The sequence below is a fragment of the Capsicum annuum genome, chromosome 8 (genome assembly GCF_002878395.1).
Source record: "Capsicum annuum cultivar UCD-10X-F1 chromosome 8, UCD10Xv1.1, whole genome shotgun sequence".
In the NCBI taxonomy this organism is placed as follows: Eukaryota; Viridiplantae; Streptophyta; class Magnoliopsida; order Solanales; family Solanaceae; genus Capsicum; species Capsicum annuum.
This window is the reverse complement of record NC_061118.1, coordinates 143846967-143871700: the sequence shown is the minus strand read 5'-3', so window position 1 is coordinate 143871700 and position 24734 is coordinate 143846967.

Below are 24734 nucleotides of genomic sequence, written 5' to 3'. Positions count from 1 at the left end.
TTAGTGCCTCCTAGATTAATGGAATATCGCACACCATGTGCTTCTACTAAGATCCACTACCTAGACCCATCTATACTCAGAACACATAACCTGCCCTGTCAATGCAACACCTTATCTCCCCCTTAGGCAAAAACCTCTACTTTCTGAGATCTGACTGACTCCTTCAATCTACCCAAACTGGGATCCCTATCTTTCTTTTTCTCTACTTTGGCAACCAAAAAAGATTCCGCACCACTCTTAACCCATACACTGCCTCAACTAACCAAAAACCTAATCTATCAAGCTGATGAACGTCCTAGACTAATTTCTTTTTATCCTCCTCAACATGAGAAACACTACCCATAAACAATCTACTAACGGAATTCACCACTACATAGGCCTTGCTCAGATGATACAACACACTCATATCGTAATCTTCTAACAACTCAAGCCATCTTCTCTGACAAAGATTTAAATCTTTCTATAAGAACACAAACTGTAAACTTTTGTGATTCATGAACACATTAATATGAACTCCATAAAGATAATGCCTCCAAATTTTTAAGGCAAAAAGAATAGCTGCCAACTCAAGATCATGGGTAGGACAATTCTTTTCATGGGGTTTAAGATGTCTAAAGGCGTAGTCTATGACCTTACCTCTCTATATCAATACACAACCAAGACCAACTCTGGAAGCATCATAGTAAACTATAAACACCTAGCAAAGTCAATACTGGAGCAAAAGTTAGTCGAGTCTTCAACTCATGAACACTCTTCTTGTGAGAGTTTGACCATTGAAACTTGACTTTCTTCTAATTCAATCAAGACATCAGGGATGCAATAGAAGAAAACCTTTCAACAAACCGTCTATAATAGCTAGACGAACCCAAGAAACTCCTAATATTTGATGGAGAGATGGTTCTGGGCCAGTTCCTCACTACTTTCATCTTTTGAGGGTCTACTCTAACTCTATCACTAAAAATAATATGGCCAAGAAAAGCTACTAATCTTAGACAAAATTTGCACTTTCTAGATTTGGCAAACAACTGATGAGCTCTAGGAATCCGCAGTACAATTCTTAAGTGGTTTGCATAATCATTCTTACCACAAGAATAGACAAGAACATCATTAATAAAGATTATGAAGAAAATGCCTAAGTACTTCTTGAACTCTCTGCTCATCAAATCCATGAAAACTTCAGGGGCATTTGTCAGTCCAAAACACATAACTAGGCATTCGAAGTGACCATACCAAGTTCTGAAGGTTGTCTTCAGAATGTCACATTCTTTGACTCTAAGTTGATGATAGCCGGATCTAAGGTCTATCTTAGAGAAAAAACTAGCACCCTGAAGTTGGTCGAACAAGTCATCAATCCTAGGGAGTGGATACTTATTATTGATTATGACTTTATTCAACTGATGATAGTCGATGAATATTCTGAGAGAATAATCTTTCTTATGCATGAAAAGGACTGGTGTGCTCCATAGGGAAACACTGGGCCTGATGAATCCTTTGTCTAAGATATCTTTCAACTATTCTTTTAACTTCTTAAGCTCAGCTGGAGCCATTATGTTAGGTAGAATAGAGATAGGTTGGGTATCTGAAAGGAGATCTATTCCGAAGTCAATTTCCCTTTCGAGAGGAACTCTGGGATGATTTTCAGGGAACAAATCTGGAAATTCCCTTACTATAGAAACGGACTCGATACTTAGAGTCTCAGAACTAGAGTTTTGACTCAAACAAGATGATACATGCACCCATTAGATATCATTTTTCTTACCTTAAGATAAGATACAATTTGACCCCTAAACACTAAAGTACTACCCTTCCAATCAATAATTGGTTCATTGGGAAACTAAAACTGAATAACTCTATTTCTGCAATTCACTGAGTCATAGCACGAATGGAACCAATCCATGTCGAGTATGACATCAAAAATAGTTATCTCTAACTCTACAAGATCTACTAAAGTGATTTTTTGAGATACTGTAACCGGCTAATTTCTGTATACCCATCTGTCTATAATAGAGACACCTACTGGAGTAGACACTGAGAAGGGTTCTCCTAATATTTTAGGACTAACACCAAACCTGATGGCTATATAAGGAGTCACAAAACAAAGTGACGCTCTGGGGTCTAATAAAGCATAAGCATAAAGATGAAAAACCTATAACGTACCCATAACTACGTTAGGAGAACTTTCCTGATCCTGTTGGGACTAGAGTGCTTGTAATCTGTTCCATCACTAACCACTGGTGGCACTGGAAGTGGTGACCTACTGAGTTGAGCGACCTGCTAGAGCTGATGACAGATTAGACTGCCCTGTTGGCGCAAATACTCTCCCCTCTGAGTAAATACTAGACATTTTTTAACCCTATAGACTGGTTTGTCATACCTAAGGCACACATCACTATAAGCCTTACACACACCCTGATGATTCCTGCCATATTTTCTACAAAGAAGATTGGTACAACCACTGTTCATGCTACCCTGTGACTTAGAGCCTAGTACTCTATCCTAACTGTCATTCCTGAACTTAGGCACTGGCACACTAGCTGGAGATGGAGTTGGAACTGAGAATTTCTGATGGAATTGAGAACGGTTACCACCATCTAACATCGACTGAGAAAAGTTAAAACTACCTATTCTGGCCCTCTTATTCTCCCTTTCTTTCTCCTTAAGCTTCTTTTCCTCGACCTACAGAGCATGAACTATAAGCCTAGATAGGTCCATATCCTTAATCAACATAGCAGTCCAACACTCCTTGACTATACTATCAGATACACCAAAACAAACATACTCATTCTAGACCTATTATCAGCCAACATCAAAAGAGCATACCTTGCCAACTTAGTGAACTTAAGTGAGTATTCCTTCACACTCATACTACCTTACTTCAAATTGATGAACTCTTACACCTTAGCTTTTCTCAACTCTAAAGGAAAGAACCTATTTAAGAAAGTCGCGGAAAACTCCTCTAACTCTGTAGGCCCTACCTCAGTACCCTTATCCTCCTTCCATTGCTTATACCAGGAGTGACCTATATCCTACAATTAATAAATAGCCAACTTTATAGTCTCACTCAACATGACACCTATGATACCTGCCACTTTCTGAACCATATCAAGAAATTCTTGTGAATCCTCGTTAGACTTGAATCCCAAATACAAAAGGGGATTCATTCGGGTGAAATCATGAATCCTAGCTGCAGTTATATTTTTCACTAGATTAGATGGACCAATATCCTGCTAATTGTTCTAAGCAGCTACTGAGTGAGATAAGGTAGTGAAAGCAGCTCTAAATTTGGTATGAGAGATATGCTCGTTTAGGGGATCTTCCTGAACAGGCAGTGGTGCGGGCTAGTTCCCGTTCCTTATTTTGTTATTTCATTTTGGAGGCATTATCTATAAATGGAATGATAGATAAGTTAGAAAGAGAGTTTGAATAGAGATCAAGCTCATTCGTATGACATGAATACTGAAAGAAAGGAAACTTTTTCTAAAATACTTCGTAGCCTCTTGTCCATAAGTATGGAACGCTTCACACCCATGCACAAGACTCGACTCAATGCGACTTTCAGACTCCCTAGGACACTTTAAAACCTTAGTCTTTGATACCAAGTTTTTTCACGAGCTGGGTCTACCCCTAAGTCGCAACAATGGTGCTTACGATCACAAGTGATCACAAGCTAACCCATGAGTTGGTACCTGTTGTGAGCACTGAATAAAATATTAACATAACACATGTGCAGAAGATAAACTAAGAATATAATATATATCTGAATAATAAAATAAAAAATACTAAATATTTGAAATAACTGCTATGAACTGAAAGTAACTAAATGACTATCTAACTAATTTATACTAAGGTCTAAAAGCTTCTAAACTGACTGAGGAGTTGATGGGACACACCCCCAACTAACTCTGACTAGATGAATGAAATGTAATACGGAAATAACTGAATAATCATTACATGTCCTCGATGGATGGGGACTCACTACTACAACTTCTGGATTACGTTGAGCTGTCTAACTACAGTTAGGAAACTATGTGTCCGAACATATGATATAAAACATCATATTTAAAAGAAGAGTATGCGGTTAGTACTTTTAATGCACTGGTATATGAGATGAGGTAGGCTAATATACATGGGGTACCGTGTATATGATATAAGGACTAACTAAATAGCATGAGATGACTGAACATGAATGTATGAAAACTGTGACATCTGAGAATGTAAAACCAAGTATAAGTCTTTAATCTGAAACAAGTCTAAAATTCAAAAGATTGTAAATTGCATAGCTGAAAAACTAAAAGTCTATACACTTAGTCAAGCAAACCTAAACTGAGAATACATTGAAATACTGTACTGAGACTGTGGGAGGTATCATCCAACTGACATGCCCCAATTTGAGCTAATTAGGGTCAAACCCATAACCCCAGTTGGAAGGGTGTCAATATCATGCCATAGATACTAACACTAGCTTTGTGGATCCACTAATCTGATGTCCCGAAGGACTAGAGAACTGGTCCTAAACTCGTCGGTAACCCCTAAGAGAGTATCAGTCCCAAACTAGTGGATGATATCTCATAATCCTACACTGACTACATAGTTCTGGATCTTAGGGACTGCTACTAAGGATCCAGTCCTAGTTTATTGCTGAGTCCCTATCCCTAGGTTCCCTCGGTACTATATCCTACTCCCAACTGAACAAACACTGGTACTGAACTAAACTAAACTCAACTAAATGTTATTACATAACTGATAGTGCTCATCATAAATATGAATGTCTGAACATACTGATAAGATTCATGGATTAACTTCTGAGTTCTTGAAAAGATGAATTCATGTAAAACACATAAGTATCGAGTGTTCACAAATCACTAGCACTGAATGGAAGTACTAACAATGCCACATAAAAGCTTTAAACCATAATAGGGGATCATTGTTCAAAACCCAAAACTTAGGCAATTCATCAAACACATGAGTGTTGTGAACTTAAGTATGGGGATAGATAAAGCATGCGAGAATAACATGATCACAAGACTAAAATCATAAATTAGGGATTTAAGGTGAAACTTTCAACATTCAAAATATGTAATGGCTTATTTCACTTGAAAATACTAATAAACATAACTTGTAATTGAATTAACAAGAGATTCCTGGAGATAGTTCAACTTAACCATGTGAAACTCATAATTTAAAAAACAAAAAGGATTCTTGGACTCCATGGGTGAAAGAAACCCATGGATGAATATCACACATACCTCACTAGATGAATTCGTGAAGATTCTTAGGAATTTCTTGAGATTTGAAGCTTGAATTCCTTGAATTATTGAGTAAGGATTAGGGTTTGTTCTTGAGGTAGAAGATAGTTTTCTTGAGAGATTTTATGTGTAATAGGAAAAATAATGCTCCTTGGGGACCTAAATTTCATGTTATAGATGATTTTGGGTGAGAGGAATTGACCCAAATGCACTTCAATAATGAGGAATCAAAGTTGGACTGGCAAAAGAGGGGGTGGTATGGCTCTGGAACGGTGTACTGGAGGGCACAGCGTGGGCTCTGGAGTAGTGCACTGGAGGGCGTGGTGTGGGCTCTAGAGCGGTGCACAGATGACATGGCGTAGGCTCTAGAGCAGTGCACTAGAGGGTGTAGCGCGGGCTTATTCCGATGCTGCTACTGTTTTGGATTCCCAAACACACCCCTACGCTCGTCTAAAAATTCCAAAACTCACACGAGGTTCACTTTTAACATCTCTGATCATGAATCAACTCTAAAATTAGCCTTCTAAGGTTGGGAAAGTCAAAAATAAAATAATTGTAGTTTAGGGGCCTTGAAAATGACTAAGTCCCAACACTTAGGCTAATTTCTAAGCTTTGGACCCCTTATGCATGCAATTGAAAGCTGAAATGAGCTAAGACTTTTATGGGTTAATCAAACACCATTAAATGCAATTGAGAGTTGAAATGCATGCAATCTTATGTAGAAACAAATTTAGAATAAGGCAATCCAACATAATTAAATCATAGATCTCAAGTAGAAAGCAAATATTGAGAAATTATTATTTTTTATACGATATTATGTAGGAACAAAGTTTAGACTAAGGCAATCAAAAGCCTCTAAACATTAAGAACTCAAGAAGAAAGCAAATTAGAGAAAATAATACTTATTGAACATGTTAAACTTTTAAATCTTTACACCCCAAAAGAAGATATTTGAGGTTGTTTGTTAGCGTTCTCCCTTTAATTTATAACTAGTATACGTACCGGCACGATGAGCAGAATATTTAAAAAATAAATCACTAGGAATATTATTTATTAATTTAAAAGAATAAATTAACTTTCATTGTATCACATTCATATATATTAAATTAATTAAGAAATATTAAATATAATTTGTAATAAATAATTCAAAAAATTATGTAGTTCAATTAATTTTGGTTGAACTATGTACTCTTCCTTCGCCTCCACCATGCCACCCTCCCCCCCCCTTTCAACCCTCTCAACCTCTTCTTCCACACAATCCCATAATCTAATCATATGGCAAAAAAAAATAACGTATCATATAATTATCAAAAGATTGACCTATAATTTTCTTTATTGCATTGTTCATTGTTTAAACTTATTCGATTGTTAATATTGACGTTTAATGTTCATTTGATTTGTTGTTTATCGGGATTTTAGTTGTATGATTTTAAAAGGTATAGATGAGAAACAAAATCAGTAAATATTTTCTATATATAAATGTATATTTGCAAGTAAAATCATGAAAAGAATAAATTAATTACAATAATTGAATGCATAAAAGAGGACAGCCCAGTGCACTAAAGCTATCGCTATGCGCGGTGTCTAGGGAAGGGTCTCACCACAAGAGTGTATTATACGCAGCCTTACTTTGAATTTCTACTAGAGGCTATTTCCAAGGCTTGAACCCGTGACTTCCTAGTCATATGGCAGCAACTTTACCAGTTACTCCAAGGCTCCCCTTCAATTAGATGCATATAAATCTATTTTATAACCTTATTAGGACAGAATAGATATGTAAATGCGACAAAGAAATATATTAAGACAAATAAAAATGATATAATAATATTTGTGCACATACAAAAATATATTTGAATTCATTCTTTATACAAATGGTCTGATAAATCTCCTTTGTATCTTTTGATTCTCAATTGTACTTGCTAATTTCTCAAATATTCATTTCACATTTTGGAGAAATTTATGTGCATAAGATTTGTGGAAACTGCTGCTTCCTAAGGTACATCTGTGACAAAAGATAAATATAATATTAATCACAAAAAAAGATCACTATAAAATAAATTAAGAATGAGAACATACCTTTGTAGTTATTTAGAAAAATCAGATGAGCATTACCTATAATTTTTTCATCCAGAGTAGGCATATCTATTTCAAAAGATAAATATAATATTAATCACAAATAACAATAAAATAATTCAAAAATAAATTAGCCATGAACAACATATATTTATAATTAATCCAAGAAATCTGATGAGCATTACCCATAATCTTTCTATCCGTGATAGATATATCTGTAACAAAAAATAGATATAATGTTAATCATAAATTATAATATAATAATTAATAAACTAAGTTAAGCATCAACATACTTTGATAGTTATTCAAAGAAACTTGATGAGCACTATTACCTAAAAAAAAATTATCCATTGTAGAAATTTTCTATGACAAAAATATGTATATTAAAATATAATTTGTAAAGATTCTTTACTTTTATAAACTGATAACATGGTAGTATTTTGAATAAATGAATAAGAACAAAAATATGACTTTGTTAGTATTAAACATGAGAATAAAAATTTTATCATTACTACTAAACTAGTCAAGTGAGCCAGTCCAGGCCGGTCCGGCCCGATTAGATCGAACCGATCTGCTCGACACCAATTTTTGAGGCCACGATCTTGGGCTGAGTTGCTTGGTCCATGTAGCCCGATGGACCGGTCCAAATAAAAAATCGTATCAGGCCCACAAATTACCCGAACCGAATCGGCCCGATAATAAATTTTTTTATACATATATGGGCAACGACCCAATCAGCTAAAAATATGGTTTTGATTCTAAGGGCCTAACGGCCAAAATCAATTTTTTGGTTGTTTTTTAAAGAAATTTAAAAAAAATCCTATAAATACTAGTCATTTTGAACCATTTTTTCACACAACTCACAATCTAATTCTCTAGATCTCTCTCAATTATTCTAATTATCTCCTAAAGTGCTCAATTTTATTTTATTATTTTGCAATTACAAATATCAAGTGAAAGTATTCTAAAGTCTCAACTTTTGGATACTTCAAAAATTTGATATTGTCGTTCTATCTCTTACTTTTAATTTTTAATTAGTGTATTTTTTGTTGAATATCTATTTTTAATTTTTTATATTTTTTGAATATTTGTTAGTTTTATTTGTAATATGGATAAATTTAAAAAAAGTTGATAAAAGTGTTAGAAATTTGTGTCCTGAAAGTGATAGTGGCAGAAAAAATAAATTGATGCCGATTCCGATAGAGGTAGTTCAAGTACTAGATATATCTGTGTGCCTCTGGTACCAATGAGAGAACCGTTTGAGAATGAAATAGGTGTAGCTGCTCACGATATGAATTTTTTAGAAGCTCAAGAAAATTATGAAATAGAAGAAGAGAATGAAGTATATGGAGTTCATTTAAATATAGATGTTGATGATGATATTGGTGATACATCCGAAGTAGGTAATGCTAATGCTAGATCAAAATCGGTTAATCTTCCTCCTTGTCCCCCTATAAGATCTCGTAGAAGAACTAGCATCGTATGAAAAAATTTTACGAAAGTAGAAGGTGTTACAAAGGATCAATGCAATATTTGTGAAATGGTATATGAGCATAAGACCGGAGGTAATATATGAGGTACGGGTGCGTTGACGAGACATTTACAGCAAAGCCACACAATAGAGCTAGTTGCGGCAAAAGGTGGTGGGACTATTAGGGGGCTAACTCAAAGTACATTGAACTCAAGACTAGGGGTGGGCGTTCGATATTTGAATGTAGACACCACATATCATAATTATAAATATTGGTTTGGTAATTCGATAATCGATAAATTAAACTTTGGTTCGATACGGTATTTGATAATACCATATTAAAGTTGGAGATGTGCAAATATACGTTTAAACTTCAAAGAGTATATTTAATAGAAATCCTATTTAGTATTCTTTTTGTTGCTTTTTACGAATATATTAGCAAGGTCCAAAAGATTCTTTGGGATGACTGATACTATTGATTTATATATATATATACACACACACACACACACACACACATATATATATGTATATATATATATATATATATATATTTGGCAAATACCGAATATCAAACGGTATTAATATCTTATACCAAACCCAATCCCGAATACCAAATGTTGACATTTTACTCCCAAATACTATACCAAATACAAAATTACCGAATATCAATTACCAAATTTTCCGGTTTGATTCGATAGTTCGTTTTTCAATATTTTATGCCTAGCCCTACTCAAGACCCAGTCCATTAGTTAATAATTATAATAAAATGAAGGATCGGGAAGAATTATCCAAAATGATAGTTGTGGGTTGTTTGATTTATCCTTTGCTTTTTCTGATGCTTTTATTAATTATATTTAAGTAATTTATAATTCTATGTTTACGAGTATTTCTAGACGTACTTGTCGGTCTGATATTTTTAGAATTCATGCACAATATGTTTATTATTTATCTGCATTATTAAAAAATATTTCATGTAGAGGTACTCTAACTTCTGATCATGGTCATGTTGTAAATAAAAATGACTATTTAACAATTACTTGTCATTGGATAGATAGTAACTTTGTTATACAAAAATATATTTTAGCATTTCTGTATAATGAAGATCGTAGACACACTGGAAGATTTATTTCTGAATCTGTTTCTAAATTTGTAAAATATTATGGTATTGAAAGAAAGGTATTATGTATATCTTTTGATAATGTATCTAACAACAATATTGATGTGGACTTGTTAAAAGCTGACCTTTCTCAACCGTTATTCGAAATATTTCATGTTAAGTGTGCTTTTCATATATATAATTTAATTGTAAAAAATGATCTTGAATTTTTTTAGCTTTATATTGAAAAGATTAGGCTTGTGGTTGACTTTATTCAAGGTAATCCTAGATAAATTAGAATTGTAGAATTTAAAAGAAAATGTGAACAAAGTGGACTTAGACCAGTATTAATGTCTAAAGAAATGGATACTAGATGTAATGCTACTTATAATTAAGTACTTGCCTTATTTATAAAGACCATATTACAATGACTTTTAATCAATTTTCTATTTTTTTTCCTGAGTGTATGTTACATGATTTTGACTAGGCTAAAATTGTTGATCTTGTTAAATTTTTGAAAAAAAAATTATATAGCTACGGTTGAATTTTTTTTTGTGCTTATTATCCTACTATTTGTAATATTTTATCTTATTTAGCCGACATACCTTGTTTTCTTAATGAATATAAGTATAAAGAAGGTTAAAAAGAAGCTATTGATGTAATGATTGATAAATTAGAACTTATTTTTATTCATTTTTTCCTATTTACGTGATTATAAAAAATCCATGTATGAAATATAATACTATGACCGAATTTACTTTTATTATTTATAATGCTTTAGATATACAACCTGAAGAAGCACCTTGTTTATTTACGGCTATGGGTGATGAGAACAATTACATGAACGCATTATATATCCATTATACTGATTTACTTGATGATGTCGTACAAGCACATATCACTCCAACTCCCGCTCCCCAAGATTCCTATGAGTCATCATCTTTTAAAAGACAGACACATAGTAGTTATCGTGATCACTTTTTTTATTTAAATATGTGGGATAGAGTGTCGCCTTTAGCACACAAAACACTTTCTCAAAAATCTTAAGTATTATCTTCGACAATTGATCGAGGATCTTAGAGTAAGGATCAGGACGCTGGATTGGTAGAAGAATAACGAAAGAAAATATCCTATGCTTTCAAGATTAGCTAGTGATCTGAGGTGGATTTATGCACCTCAGTGTAGTTATCCAGTCTTATTTAGCTTTATTTTGAGGACTTCTTGTGTGCTTAGTGTGTTAATAATGATATGATTTAGCATCTAAGTGGTAAATTACTTGATTACAATGTTTGAGGAGTATTTCAAGAAAGTTTGGATACAAATTGGTCATGTAGAGTCCAAATGAGAAAACTAGTGTTACTAGCTTTAGCTAGGTGTTGTTTTAGTTGATCTAGATGAATTCTAGTGAGTGTAATGAGTTACAAAGGTTATTATTGTGTAATTATGTGTGTAAAAACTTTTTTAAAGTTTTCAAGGTTCAATTGAATCAAGCCAAGAGTAAAACAATAAGTTAAAGATCAAAAGGGGCAAAACTAGTTCTTAGCTTAAGTTTCTAGTTCATTGTCTTGAATGTTGTGTTGTTTTGAGCTCTAATCAGTGGTGTTTGATGCTATAGGATGCTTTTTTAGTTAATTTTGATGATATATGGATGATAAAAAATCTGTAAATCAAGTGGAAACAACACCACAAGGCTTGGGATGGAAGGACAAGTGCACAATACAAGTTTAGAAGTCAAATTGAGGTCGTAAATGCATGGGGCATCGCGGACCTTGGTCCATGCTATGAGAGGGGTGTCACAGACATGGATATGTCTTACAAGATGAATTTTAATTGTATCACCATGATGAGTTCGTGTCGTACACCCTAGTCCATGGAATAGAAGGGGAGACACAGACCTAATCTACAAAACGACCAAATTGTCCTCCTAGAAGCAGGACACTTGAATTTAATGCAAAACACCTTGGACGTCTTTGAAAATTGAAGAGGTGATGGAAAATACTTAAAATAGGGTTTTTCTTTCTTTACTTTACATTATTTAAGTATTTTATCCTATATTCATCTATGGTTATTATGACTATGTCCATAAGTGGCCAAAAGCCCTTTTTTGGGGTTAAGGCCAAGAACATGATTACTATTGCTTTCAATTGATTTGGTTTTGGTTGATTATCATGTTTGGTTATTTATTTATCCTTTTTTATAACTATTTTAAGGATTTGTGACCCTTAGAATACATTTATTATCATCTTTGTGTACCAAAGAGAGGGAATAAGAGGATAGAACGTGGGGGTAAATAGAGTAGGATTATACACTTCTACAAAAAGAAGTTGTAATTTGCTCTTAGGATAGATATATACCTAAGTAACCTATTTGGTTCATTACGGGATAAAATATAAATATTTTTAGCTTAGTTCTCATATCCCCGCTCAATAATGTAGTTGTAGGGCAAAGTTAGATAGGTGATTAGAGGCTCGAGAAACCATGATCAAAATATCAACCCCATGAGTCAATAACCAAGATAAGTAATCTAACCAATGAATTTCAATATCATAGTAGGATTATTCGCAGAGGCCTTAACCCTGGTTTTCTCCTTATTGATTATTCAAGAAATTTACTTTATTGCATTGTTAACTTTAATTTCAGTTTACTACTCACAAACTCTTTTGGTTGCTTACACAACAATTTAATCTCAACTGTGAACTAAAATTTGATAGTTCTTAAAGCAATTCCATCTGGAATTGATACTTGGCTTCTAAAAAGTAACTTTACTACTTGGTGAGACCATGTACACTTGTGTGTGCCCTTTGGGACAATAAGTTTTTGGCGCCGTTGCCGGGGACTTGTAATTTGGCAACTATTTTAGTTTTAGTTTTACTTTTTATATTTCTTTGTTGCTTTACACTTGGTCTTGGTATTGAATTTATAAGAAATAAGTTTACAGATGAGTAAGCTGGTAAAGGATGGTAATTAGTTGAACGAAGCCCCAAACCCGAGCAATACTTTCACCAATTGAGGAGAAAAGAATTCTTTCTCTATCGTATCCAAAAAATTCAAGAGGAACAAGACAATCCTGATCTCATGGATGAAGATTCACCAGCCTGTTGGACGATTTGTGAAGTGGCAATCCCACTCCTGATAAATTTGACATCCCTTTTTCAAAAGCCAGCAGCTGTAGGTAACTTTGAGATGATACAAAATATGGTGCAGCTTTTGATCAGCAATAAGCAGTTTATTGGGCTTGAACATGAAGATCCATAAGTCCACTTGCAAAACTATTTGGAGATCTGTGACACATTCATACCTTCGGCTGTTTCAACTAACTATGTTAGGCTGACACTTTTCCCTTTTTCACTATTTAGCGAAGCAAAGAAGTGGTTGAACGTTGAGCAGGAAAGTTTAATCACAAACTAGGATGATTTAGCCCAAAAATTCCTCATCTGATTCTTTCCATCTAGCAAGACTGAAATATTGCATAGTAAGATTGTGAGCTTCAAATAGAGGCCAGATGAGAATCTATATCATGCTTGGGAGAGGTTCAAAGCTCTTCTTCGGGACTGTCAACATCATCAATATTCCAATGAGGTACTAGCTCACACTTTTGTTGAGGCACTTGATCATAACACAAAAATTTTGCTAGATTTAGCTAAAAGTGGTCAAGCATTGGAGTTGACGTATGATTTATACACCTTGTTTAACCAGATTGGTCAAGGAATCCGAATTGACATAGAGATACAACAAGAGGGCCATAAAAAAGGTTGCAGTCATGGTTAAAGTTGGCAATGTTACAGCATTAGTTGCTCAGCTCTTAACCATGCAAAATCAGATAATGAACCAACTAAGTAAGTTGAGTATAAATCAAACTACGACTCAAGTGAATGCAGTGCAGAAGATTATTGGCCGGTGTGAGGCTTGTGGCAATAGTGGTTATTCTGCAGTTATGTGTGCTACAAATCCTGAGTCAATGATGTTTGCGGGCAATGCTCCAAGGCTGAATTATGGGAACGCCTACAATCAAAAGTGGCAGACTCAGCCACCAATTCAATCATGGAACAACCAACAACAGTTTCAGTAGCAACAACAACAAAACCCACAGGCCAACAACATAAAGGACATGCTAATATCCTGGCCACCCAAGAACAAATGGATGTTGAACTAAAAATTCAGCAAGCACTGTAAAAGAATTTGGAATACCAATTTGCGCAAATGCTGCAGGCCCAAAATGCCAGGCCTCGAGGTGGTTTGCCAAGTGATACTGAATCTCCTAAACATGTAATGGCAATCACTTTGAGGAATGGTAAAGAGCTCAATGAATAATGTCCAAAGACAACTAAGGAGGTAGATGTAGAGTTGGTTCCTCAACAGGTAGATGACAAAGTTGCTAAAAATTTGAGGAAGTCTGAATACTCAAAAACAAAAGTTGCTGAACAGGTGAAGGAAAGACCACAACCACCTTTCCCATAGAGGCTTACAAAATCAAAGAAAGATGCATGCTTCAAGAATTTCTTTGACACGTTTAGAGAACTTCACATTAGCCTACCTCTTTTAGATGTTTCACAGGGAATGCCCAAGTATGCTAAGTACTTAAAGGATGTAGTCACTAACAAATTTAAGTTGCGGGATATTGAGATGGTAGAACTCACTAAAGAGTGTAGCTCTATGGTGATGTAGAAGATGTCTAAAAATCTTAAAGACCCTAGGAGTTTCACTCATCCCATTCAAATTAGCAGAAGTGAGGTGGTCCAGGCACTTAGTAATTTGGGGGCAAGTATCAACTTGCCCTTTTCCTTGTTCAACACTCTAGGCTTGGGGAAGCTGAGATCGAACTTTGTGATACTCCAATTAGTAAACCAAACCCTAGCCCGTCTTGAGGAAATTATAGAGGATATTCTCATCAAGGTTGATAAATTTATTATTTGTGTTGATTTTATTATTTTAGATTTTTAGGCAGATGAAAGGGTGTCAGTCATCTTAGGACGTTCATTCTTAGCGATGGAAGGAGCATTGATAGATATGAGAGCGGGCATATTCTCATCAAGGTTGATAAATTTATTATTCGTGTTGATTTTATTATTTTAGATTTTTAGGCAGATGAAAGAGTGTCAGTCATCTTAGGACGTTCATTCTTAGCGATGGAAGGAGCATTGATAGATATAAGAGCGAGCATACTCACAATGAGGTTGGAAGAGATGGTTTTCAAAGTTTACAAACCACTCAACACACTATCCCACTACAAAGATTTGTGCATGATTACAGTAATTGAAGGGGATAAGTGTGGGGTGGTGGAGTTTATGCCACCCAAGGCCTCTTCAAATTTCCTTATTGAGCTTCCGAAGCCACAAATACCCCAGCCTGATGTAATACAGATTGATGAGCTTTAAAAGGATATTATGGAGAAAGTTGTTGACCTTGAGAGTTCATATTCAAAAGGTCAGAAACTAATAAGAAAATGGCCTCCAAGTAGTCGGAAGAGGATGAAGGAAAATGGCTAAGTATGATTTGGATCGTGCCGCAATACTAAATCAGGCATTGCTTGGAAGGCAACCTAAGATAAGGAGGGTTTTATTTTCAATAATTTTAGTTTTTTCTTTACTATTTTTTGTTTTTATTGATTCACAGGTTGATGGGAAGTATAAGTACCAAAAAACCTGATCTAAAGATCATGGTGAAGATTGAGTGTAGGTCCCCAAACCCTATTGATGTATAAAGATGCTACTAGATAGTCCTAGAGGCCTCGAGGAGTATTTCTATCTCTACTTTTAAGTATACTTTGGGGACAAAGTAGATTTTTAAGTGGGGGGAGGGGAAACTCCCATATTTATCCCATTTTAGCCCATTTATGTTACAATGAACCTGTTTTAGCCCTAGTCCTTCTTAGATATTATGCATCTTAACTGGGGTAAATTTCTTATGTTGAGGGTGGTTATCATAGGGGTGCGTAATGTAAAGTGGGTAGGAAGAAGGGTAAAAATTTTTGTTTTAAGTAAGTGAGATATTCTGATTGGTGCTATATATGATTGCATGATGCAAGTGTTTTTATTGTAAAGAGCATGTTGATTGTATGAATTATTACTTTTGAGACTCCTAGGCTCTAGTTTATGACTCTTGTACTTGTTGGCTTAATATTGAATTCATCCTATTATTTGGTTGTGAGTCTATAATAATCCTAATTGAGTTGAGCATGTGCCATGTGTGAGAGAGGTTTTATGTATTTCTTGTTGCAGTTGATGTTAGAACTTGCCTAGTGTATGTGCAAAGTAAAATAAAGAGTGTGGGTTTAGGAGATGATATAGGCATTTCTTTGATAGCCATGTTTATACCTTTTTTTTCAGAACTAACCTTGTGTATAATCCTAGTTAACCCCATTGAGACTTTAGCTTATTCTTTGGTAGCCTCATATGAAGCCTAATCCATTTCTTTGATTGACCTTAATTTGATCCAAAGCTCCTAAAAACTTTAGTGTAAAATTACTTGAGTTCAGGAGTTTGAAATTCAAGTATGAGAAAGGTGAAATTGAATCCCCCAAGTAATAGTTATTGGTGTGTACAATTGACATTTTATGGTTGGGAGGGAAAAGAAAATTTGTGCTAAAAATTAAATGATGTGTACATAGAATACTCCCACCATAGTGTATGTGAATGAGATTAATCAGATGGGGCAAAACAAAAGATAGGGGTAGATAGAAGTGGTGTAAATGGGTTGTTAAAGGTGAAATGAATGAAAATTTAGATATATTAAAGCGCTCAGGGAAGCTAGTCACTATTCTTGGCCAAAATTGTTCCTACCTATTTCTTAGCCTATTATTACAACCGTTAAAGACCTATTTGATCCTAAGCTTCACCAGTCTGATATTAGTGAAGTACTACATTAAGGGCAAGCCTATGGTTCATCTTGTGTAACTTGTGAATTCTTTAGGAGAGAGAATAATTTGTTTCTTGTACCCATTTGTTATAAATTGCATATATATGAATGCTTATGGGTAACTCTCTTGATGTGAGGGCACATGTTTGATGATAGTTGGGTGATTTGTATGATGTCTTTGATTGAGAAATATGTATAAGTTTGCCGACTAAGTGAGTCAATTCTTGAGGCTGGGTTGTTTTGAAGTAGTATTCTTGAGCTTTCAATTGTGTGAATAACATGCGGAATGTAGAAACTTACATTTTATGTAGTCATTACAGTACTAGCTTGAGTGTATTGCCTGTAGTAGAAGTGTGGAGTCTCTTCAGTTTATGATACTTAGAGTAAAGAATTTTTTGAGAATGAACAAGGCTTTAAGTGTGGGGTGTTGATCTGAGGTGGATTTATGCACCTAGGTGTTGTTATCCAGCCTTATTTAGCTTCATTTTGAGGACTTCTTATATTCTTAGTGTGTTAATAATGATATGATTGAGCATCTAAGTGGTAAATTACTTGATTACAATGTTTGGGGTGTATTTCAATCATGTTTGGATACAAATTGGTCATGTAGAGTCCAAATGAGAAAACTAGTGTTACTAGCTTAAGCAAGGTGTTGCTCTAGTTGATATCGATGGATTCTAGTTAGTGTAATGAGTTCCTAAGGTTATTATTGTGTAATTATGTGTGAAAAAAACTTATTTACACTTTTCAAGGTTCAATTGAAGCAAGCTAAGAGTAAAACAATAAGTTAAAGATCAAAGAGGGCGAAACTAGTTCTTACCTTAAGTTTCTAGTTCATTGTCTTGAATGTTGTGTTGTTTTGAGTTTTAATAAGTGGTGTTTGATGATATAGGATACTTGGTCAGTTGATTGTGATGATACATGGATGATAAAAAATCTGAAAATCAAGTGGAAACAACACTACAAGGCTTGGTATGGAAGGACAAATGCACAATACAAGTTTAGAAGTCAAATTGAGGTCGTAAATGCATGGGGCATCGCGGACCTTGGTCCATGCTATGAGAGGGGTGTCGTAGACATAGATATTGCTTAAAATATGAATTTTTCATTTTTTTCACCGTTATGAGGCCGTGTCGTACACCCTAGTCCATGGAATAGAAGGGGCGACGTAGACCTAGTCTACAAAACGACCAAATTGTCCTCCTATAAGTAGGACACTTGAATTCAATGCAAAACACCTCGAACATCTTTGAAACTTGGAGAGGTGATATAAAACACTTCAAATAGGGTTTTTGTTTCTTTAATTTAGATTATTTAAGGATTTTATCATTTATTCATCTATGGTGATTATGACTATGCCATAAATGGCCAAAAGCTCTTTTTCGGGGTTAAGGACAAGACATGATTACTATTTCTTTGAATTGATTTGGTTTTGGTTGCTTATCATATTTAGTTGTTTATTTATCCTTTTTATAACTATTTTAAGTATTTGAGACACTTATAATATATCCATTGTCATCTTTGTAAAATCAAGAGGGGGAATAAGAGGATAGAACATGGGGGTAAATAGAGTAGGATTGTAAACTTCTACAGAACAAAGTTGTAATTTGCACTTAGGATAGATATAAACCTAAGTGACCTATTTGGTTCACTATGGGATGAAATATAAATATTTTTAGCTTAGTTCTCATATCCCCTCTCAACGATGTAGTTGTGGAGATAAGTTAGATAGGTGATTAGAGGATCGAGAGCCCATGACCATAATATCAAACCAGTGAATCAAAAACCAAGATAAGTAATCTAACCAATTAAGTTCAATAGCATAGTAGGATTGTTCGCAGAGCCTTAACCCTGGGCTTATCCTTATTGATTGTCCAAGAAATTTACTTTATTGCATTGTTTACTTTAATTTCAGTTTACAACTCACAAACTCTTTTGGTTGCTTCCACGTCAATTAAATCTCAATTGTGAACTAAAATTTGATAGTTGTTAAAACAAATCCCTGTGGGATTGATACTTGGATTCTAAAGGGCCACTTTACTACTTGGTGAGACCACGTACACTTGTATGTGTGCTTGGGTGCAATAGCTAAAGATATATTGATTGTTTCAATGTCAACCATTGCATCAGAAAGTGCATTTAATTAGGGACAACAACAGCTTGGAGACAACCAACACTTTTTGGGAGGCAATGGTATAAATGATCTAGCTTGCCTTAGAAACTGGATTAGAGCGGAACAAAAAAATCAAGGAATAAAGGTGGAGCCAGCAGACGAATAAAATCTTGAAGAAATTACGACTTCAAGGGATAATTCAACACAATCAAGTCGAATGCATGGTTTTGGCCCCATTGATTTTGACACTCCTCAGGCAATTTTCGTTAATATTAACATGAATGAGTTGAAAAAAATGATGTAAAATTTATAGAATTGTGAATCTTGTAACTTATAAGATTTGGATCATTTTTCAATCAATAAAATACAAGATTCATTCACTCCATACATATTCTTTTCATTTAAATTGAATGTCTAATTTGAATTAAATATTTTTAATGTAGGAAAATATCATCAAATACACCCTGAACTTGTCCCAAAAAGTCGATGACACACTCAAACTATTATGACGACCTATTACACACCTATTCTACTTGAAAGTGTATTTATTTCCACCCTAAAAGGTAATGTGGTGCAAAACTAAAAATAAATAAAAAAACAGGTGCTTTATTAGATTTATTTGTGTTTTCTATTTTCTTTTTTAACTTCCAAACAATTTTATATATTCTTTTTATTCACTTATCTTCCTCATCACTTTCTATCTCTTCTTCAACACTCATGAACCACCATTCTCAGAATTTTGAGCTTCAAAGAGTTTTATTTCTTCACTCCTTTTGTTTTAATATTGTTTCAAATTTTCTTATGTACTTTATCATTAGATATTCCATCTTTATTCTTATTTTTTAAAAAAGAAACTTCATTCATCCATTTCTCTAAAAAAAAAAATGAAATAAATTAAAATAATGAATCACGAGTTAAGAAAATGTAGCTTTTGGTGATGAAAAATTGTTGTTTCATTGAAAAAGTATAAATTTTTCAGTGGTTTGTTAGTGAGAATTTTATTTTTTTGCACACTTAATCCAATGAATTTTTTGTTTTGGCATATCTAATTCAACAGATTGTTTTTGGCATATCCAATTCAGTAGAGTAATTTTCATCAATTTAATGATTGATTGGCTCTATACTGTTGATATAATTTCTCTAAATGTGTGAAATTTTGATTAAAAAAAGACGTAGATCTAAAAGGAAAGGAAAAATGAGGTACTAAGGACAAGTAAACACTGATGACAATTTTGTGATAGTGTTGTTGTAACTGTTGGTGGTGAAGAAGAAGAAATCGAAAGTGACTTTTGACAGTGATAATGGTGATTTTAATGATAGATTTGATTATGGGTATTGAATTTTGTGGCGTTTCTTTGCATTTTTTGTGGGGACAAAAGTGATACGATAATTTCGATTGTGATTTTCTTGTGGGGGCTGAAATTTATGGAATTACTTTTTTGATGGTATGGCAGCAATAGTGATGATTATATGGTGGCTTTGTGGTGCATAATGAAGAAAAAATAATTAAGTGATATTGAGAGAGAAAACTTGAAATGTGACATAGCATTTGATGTGGTATCTGATTTGGCAACGAGTGGCATACACTTTCCCATCATGTGACTGGTTATATATGAGCTAAGGTGGAAATAAATTCAATTCAAAATAGTATACGTGTATAATAACTCGTCATAATAGTTTGAGTGTTTCATCGACTTTTTGGGACAAGTTTAGGGTATATTTGATGATTTTTTCCCCTTAATATATTACTATCAAACTTTAAATAAACATAACCAATATATATACATACAATGAAAATTAAAAAATAATGTTAGCAAATATTATTTAGACTACTAGTATTGACATATAAAAATTCTATATAAGTTTATCTTTTAAGTAATGTATGTTAATATTTGAATATATATTCAAGTATTATTATATTAAGTAGTATATATTCATAGGTAGCGGTATGGACTGCGTACATTTTACCCTCCTCATACCCCACTTTGTGGAAATATACTGGGTTTGTTGTTGTTGTTGTTGTTGTTGTTGTTGTTGTTGTTGTTGTTGTTGTTGTTGTATATTGTATGTATATATGTATGTATATTTTCTAAAGTACTATAGTATGTAATGTATATATATTGTGTGTGTATTATTTAAATTAGTATAATATGTAATGTATATATGTTTTATGTACATTCTTTAAAGTAGTATTTTAATTTTTAAGTAGTATATATTGTATTTATATGTGTGTATATATTTTCTAAAGTAGTATACATTGAATGTATATATGTGTATATGTTTTCTAATGTGGTATAATATGTAATGTATATATATTGTATGTATATTGTTTGAAGTGATATTTTAAGTAGTATTTATTTTACGTATATATGTTGTATGTATGTTGTTTCAAATAGTATTTGTAGTAGTATATATTAAATGTACATTTTTTTCAAGTAGTATATAGCTATATATTGTATGTATATTTTTGTGTATCTTTTTAAAGTAGTATAATATGTAATGTATATTTTTTCAAGTAGTATATAACTATATATTGTATGTATATTTTTTCAGTAGTATATATTGAACGTATATTATTTCAAGTAGCATTTCAAGTAGTATATAACTATATATTGTATGTATATTTGTGTGTATGTTTCTAAAGTAGTATAATATGCACGGATAAATACATGGTTTAGAACATAAGCTCTTAATTACTCTGTTTACCCTAAGTTTCAATTAATTACAATTCATAGTCTCTCTTGACAATTAAATATAATTTATAGTCTCTCTCTTTTATTTTCTAATTTAATTTTCTTTCTTTCTCTATTTCTTTTTCTTTCTTGTATTTTTCTTCTTTTTTTTCATTTCCTTTTTTTGTCTTTTTACCTTTTCCTTTTTTCCTTTTTTGCTTTTTCTATTCTAATTTTTCTTTCTTTTTTTATTTTTTTGTTTCTTTTTTCCTTTTTATTTGCTTCTCATTTTTTTATATATTTTTTTTTTGTTTTCGTTTTTTTCATCTAGTTTTTTGTTTTTATTTCTTTTTTCTTTGCAACCTTTTTTCTATTTTCTTTTTTTCTATTTCGTTCTTGTTTCCTTTTTTTTTTGGCCATTTTTTCTCATTTTTTGTATTTTATTTTTTGTTTTATTTTTAATTGTTATTTTTGTATTTTATATTTTATATTTTATATTTAGTCGTATCATATTATATATTTTAAATAAATTCATTACTTGTATTTGAATAATTTAGACGTGAATATAATTTATCATTTGTATTTGTATACAAAAATTATATGAAATAATTGTATTTACTTGAATCTAAAATATATAATAGGAAATGTGTCATTCAATGCAAATGTATGTTAGTATTTGTATGTCAGGTTTATCATTTGTATTTGCATATAAACAAGTATCATTTGTGTGCATATGTCAAGTTGTATAAACATGTATCATTTGATACAAATATAAATGTTGTATTTGTATAGTTTAACATTTGTATCTTTGTAATTTGATATTTATGTTTGTATTAATAAAATATAATTCGTATCAATGAATATAAATAAAAGTGTTAGTAGAAAGAAAAATAACAATTCTTTTTCAATTATTTAAAAATACAAATAATTTTGTCAACTACAAAATTCAAATATAAACAAACTAAATAAGTGAAATTACAAATATAAAATGTGGTCAATTTACAAATACAAATTCAAATAATTCTTTTAAAAATACAAGTGCATCGAAAAAAATATAATACAAATACAAATACAAACAAAATGAAGCCACAAAATACAAATACAATATGCAGTCAACTATAAAATACAAATAAAAAGTAGTTCTTTTAAATACAAGTGCACATTGTATAAATATAAATGATGGTAAGAACTATAAAATACAAATACAAATTCTAACTATAAAATATAAATACAAACTATAAAATAGAAATACAAATACAAGCACGAACTATAAAATACAACAATTTTATTAATGAATACAAAAATATAAATGATGGTGTGAACTATAAAATATAAATATAAATATAAGTAAAATTACAAAATACAAATATGAACAATAAAATATAAATACAAATACATGCGCGAAGTATAAAATGCAAATACAATTGTATCAATGAATACAAAAATATAAATGATGGTGCGAATACAAATACAATAAGCGATTGTGGTATTTTTGTTATCACCCATGACTTGTGCTCAACATAGTCATATTTTTTGAAAATATAAAATTAAATTTAAAAAAGAGAGAAATAAAAAATACAAAAAGGAAAAAAAAAGCTACAAATAAAAAAAGAGATTAAAAAAAAAAAGAAATAAAAAACGAAAAGGGGGGATATGAAAAAAAAAGAGAAAAAATACAAAAAAATGAAAAAGAAAAATAAAAAAGTAAAAAAAAAAAGAATAAATAAGAAAGAAAAAAATGATGGTGAATACAAAAACAATGAGCAGTTATGATGTATCCGTCATCATCCATGGCATGTACTCGATGTAACCGTATTTTTCAAAAATATAAAAAAAAATTAAAAAAAATACAACAACAACAACAGAAAAAAAGAAAATAAATGAGAATGAAAAAAAATAAAAAAGAGGAAAAACAAAAAAGAAGTAGAGGTTAGAGATAGACAACAACAACAACAACAAACCCAGTGTATTCCCACCTAGTGGGGTCTGGGGGGGTAAGATGTACGCAGTCCATACCTCTACCTCTGAAGAAGTAGAAAGGTTGTTTCCGATAGACCCCCGGCTCAAGACACGAGATACCACACAAACACATAGTAAAGCACAGCACAAGATTACATAACATAAATACGGCACCCATAAGTACTATAAAACAGAGGAAAGCACACAGATTCATAATAAAACATGGAACACGGACTCCTAACAAGAATAAACCCCCACCAAGTAATTCCCTACACTAGCGACTCAAACTGGCCCTAGTCCTCTGCCCTAATTCGCGTCCTCCAGACCTTCCTATCTAGGGTCATGTCCTCGGTGAGCTGTAACTGCTCCATGTCCCGCCTAATCACCTCACCCCAGTACTTCTTCGGCCTACCCCTACCCCGCCTAAAATCATCCAATGCTAGCCTCTCACACCTACGGACCGGGGCATCTATGCCCCTCCTCTTCACGTGTCCGAACCATCTCAATCAGGCTTCCCGCATCTTGCACTCCACTGGAATCACACCAACCTTCCCCCGGATGGTCTCATTCCGAACTCTATCCCCTCTAGTCAGCCCACACATCCAGTGCAACATCTGCATTTCTGTCACCCTCATCTTTTGGATGTGGGAGTTCTTAACTGGCCAACACTCTGCTGCATACAACATGGCCGGACGAACTACCGCCCTATAGAATTTGCCTTTAAGCTTGGGCGGCACCTTCTTATCACACAGCACCCCCGACGCGAGCTTCCACTTCATCCATCCCGCCCCAATACGGTGCGAGACATCCTCGTCAAAAAAGAAGTAGAGGTTAGAGATAGAAGAGAGGAAAAACAGAAACAGAAAAAAAAAAAAGAGAAAAGAAAGGTTATAATTGTAATTTTAAAAGTTAGGGTAGAAACACTCTCATTTTACTGAAACCTAGGCTATTTTTGAAAACCCCCCTAATATGCAATGTATATATGTTGTTTGTATATTATTTCAAGTAGTATATATTGAATGAATATCGTTTCAAGTAGTATTTCAACTAGTTTATATTGTATGTTTATTTGTGTGTATGTTTTCTAAAGTCATATAATATGTAATGTATATATGTTGTATGTATATTTGTGTGTATGTTTTCTAATGTAGTATAATATATAATATATATTATATATATATATGTGTGTGTGTGTGTGTGTGTGTGTTTTCATGTGGTAGTATATATTGAACGTATATTGTTTCTA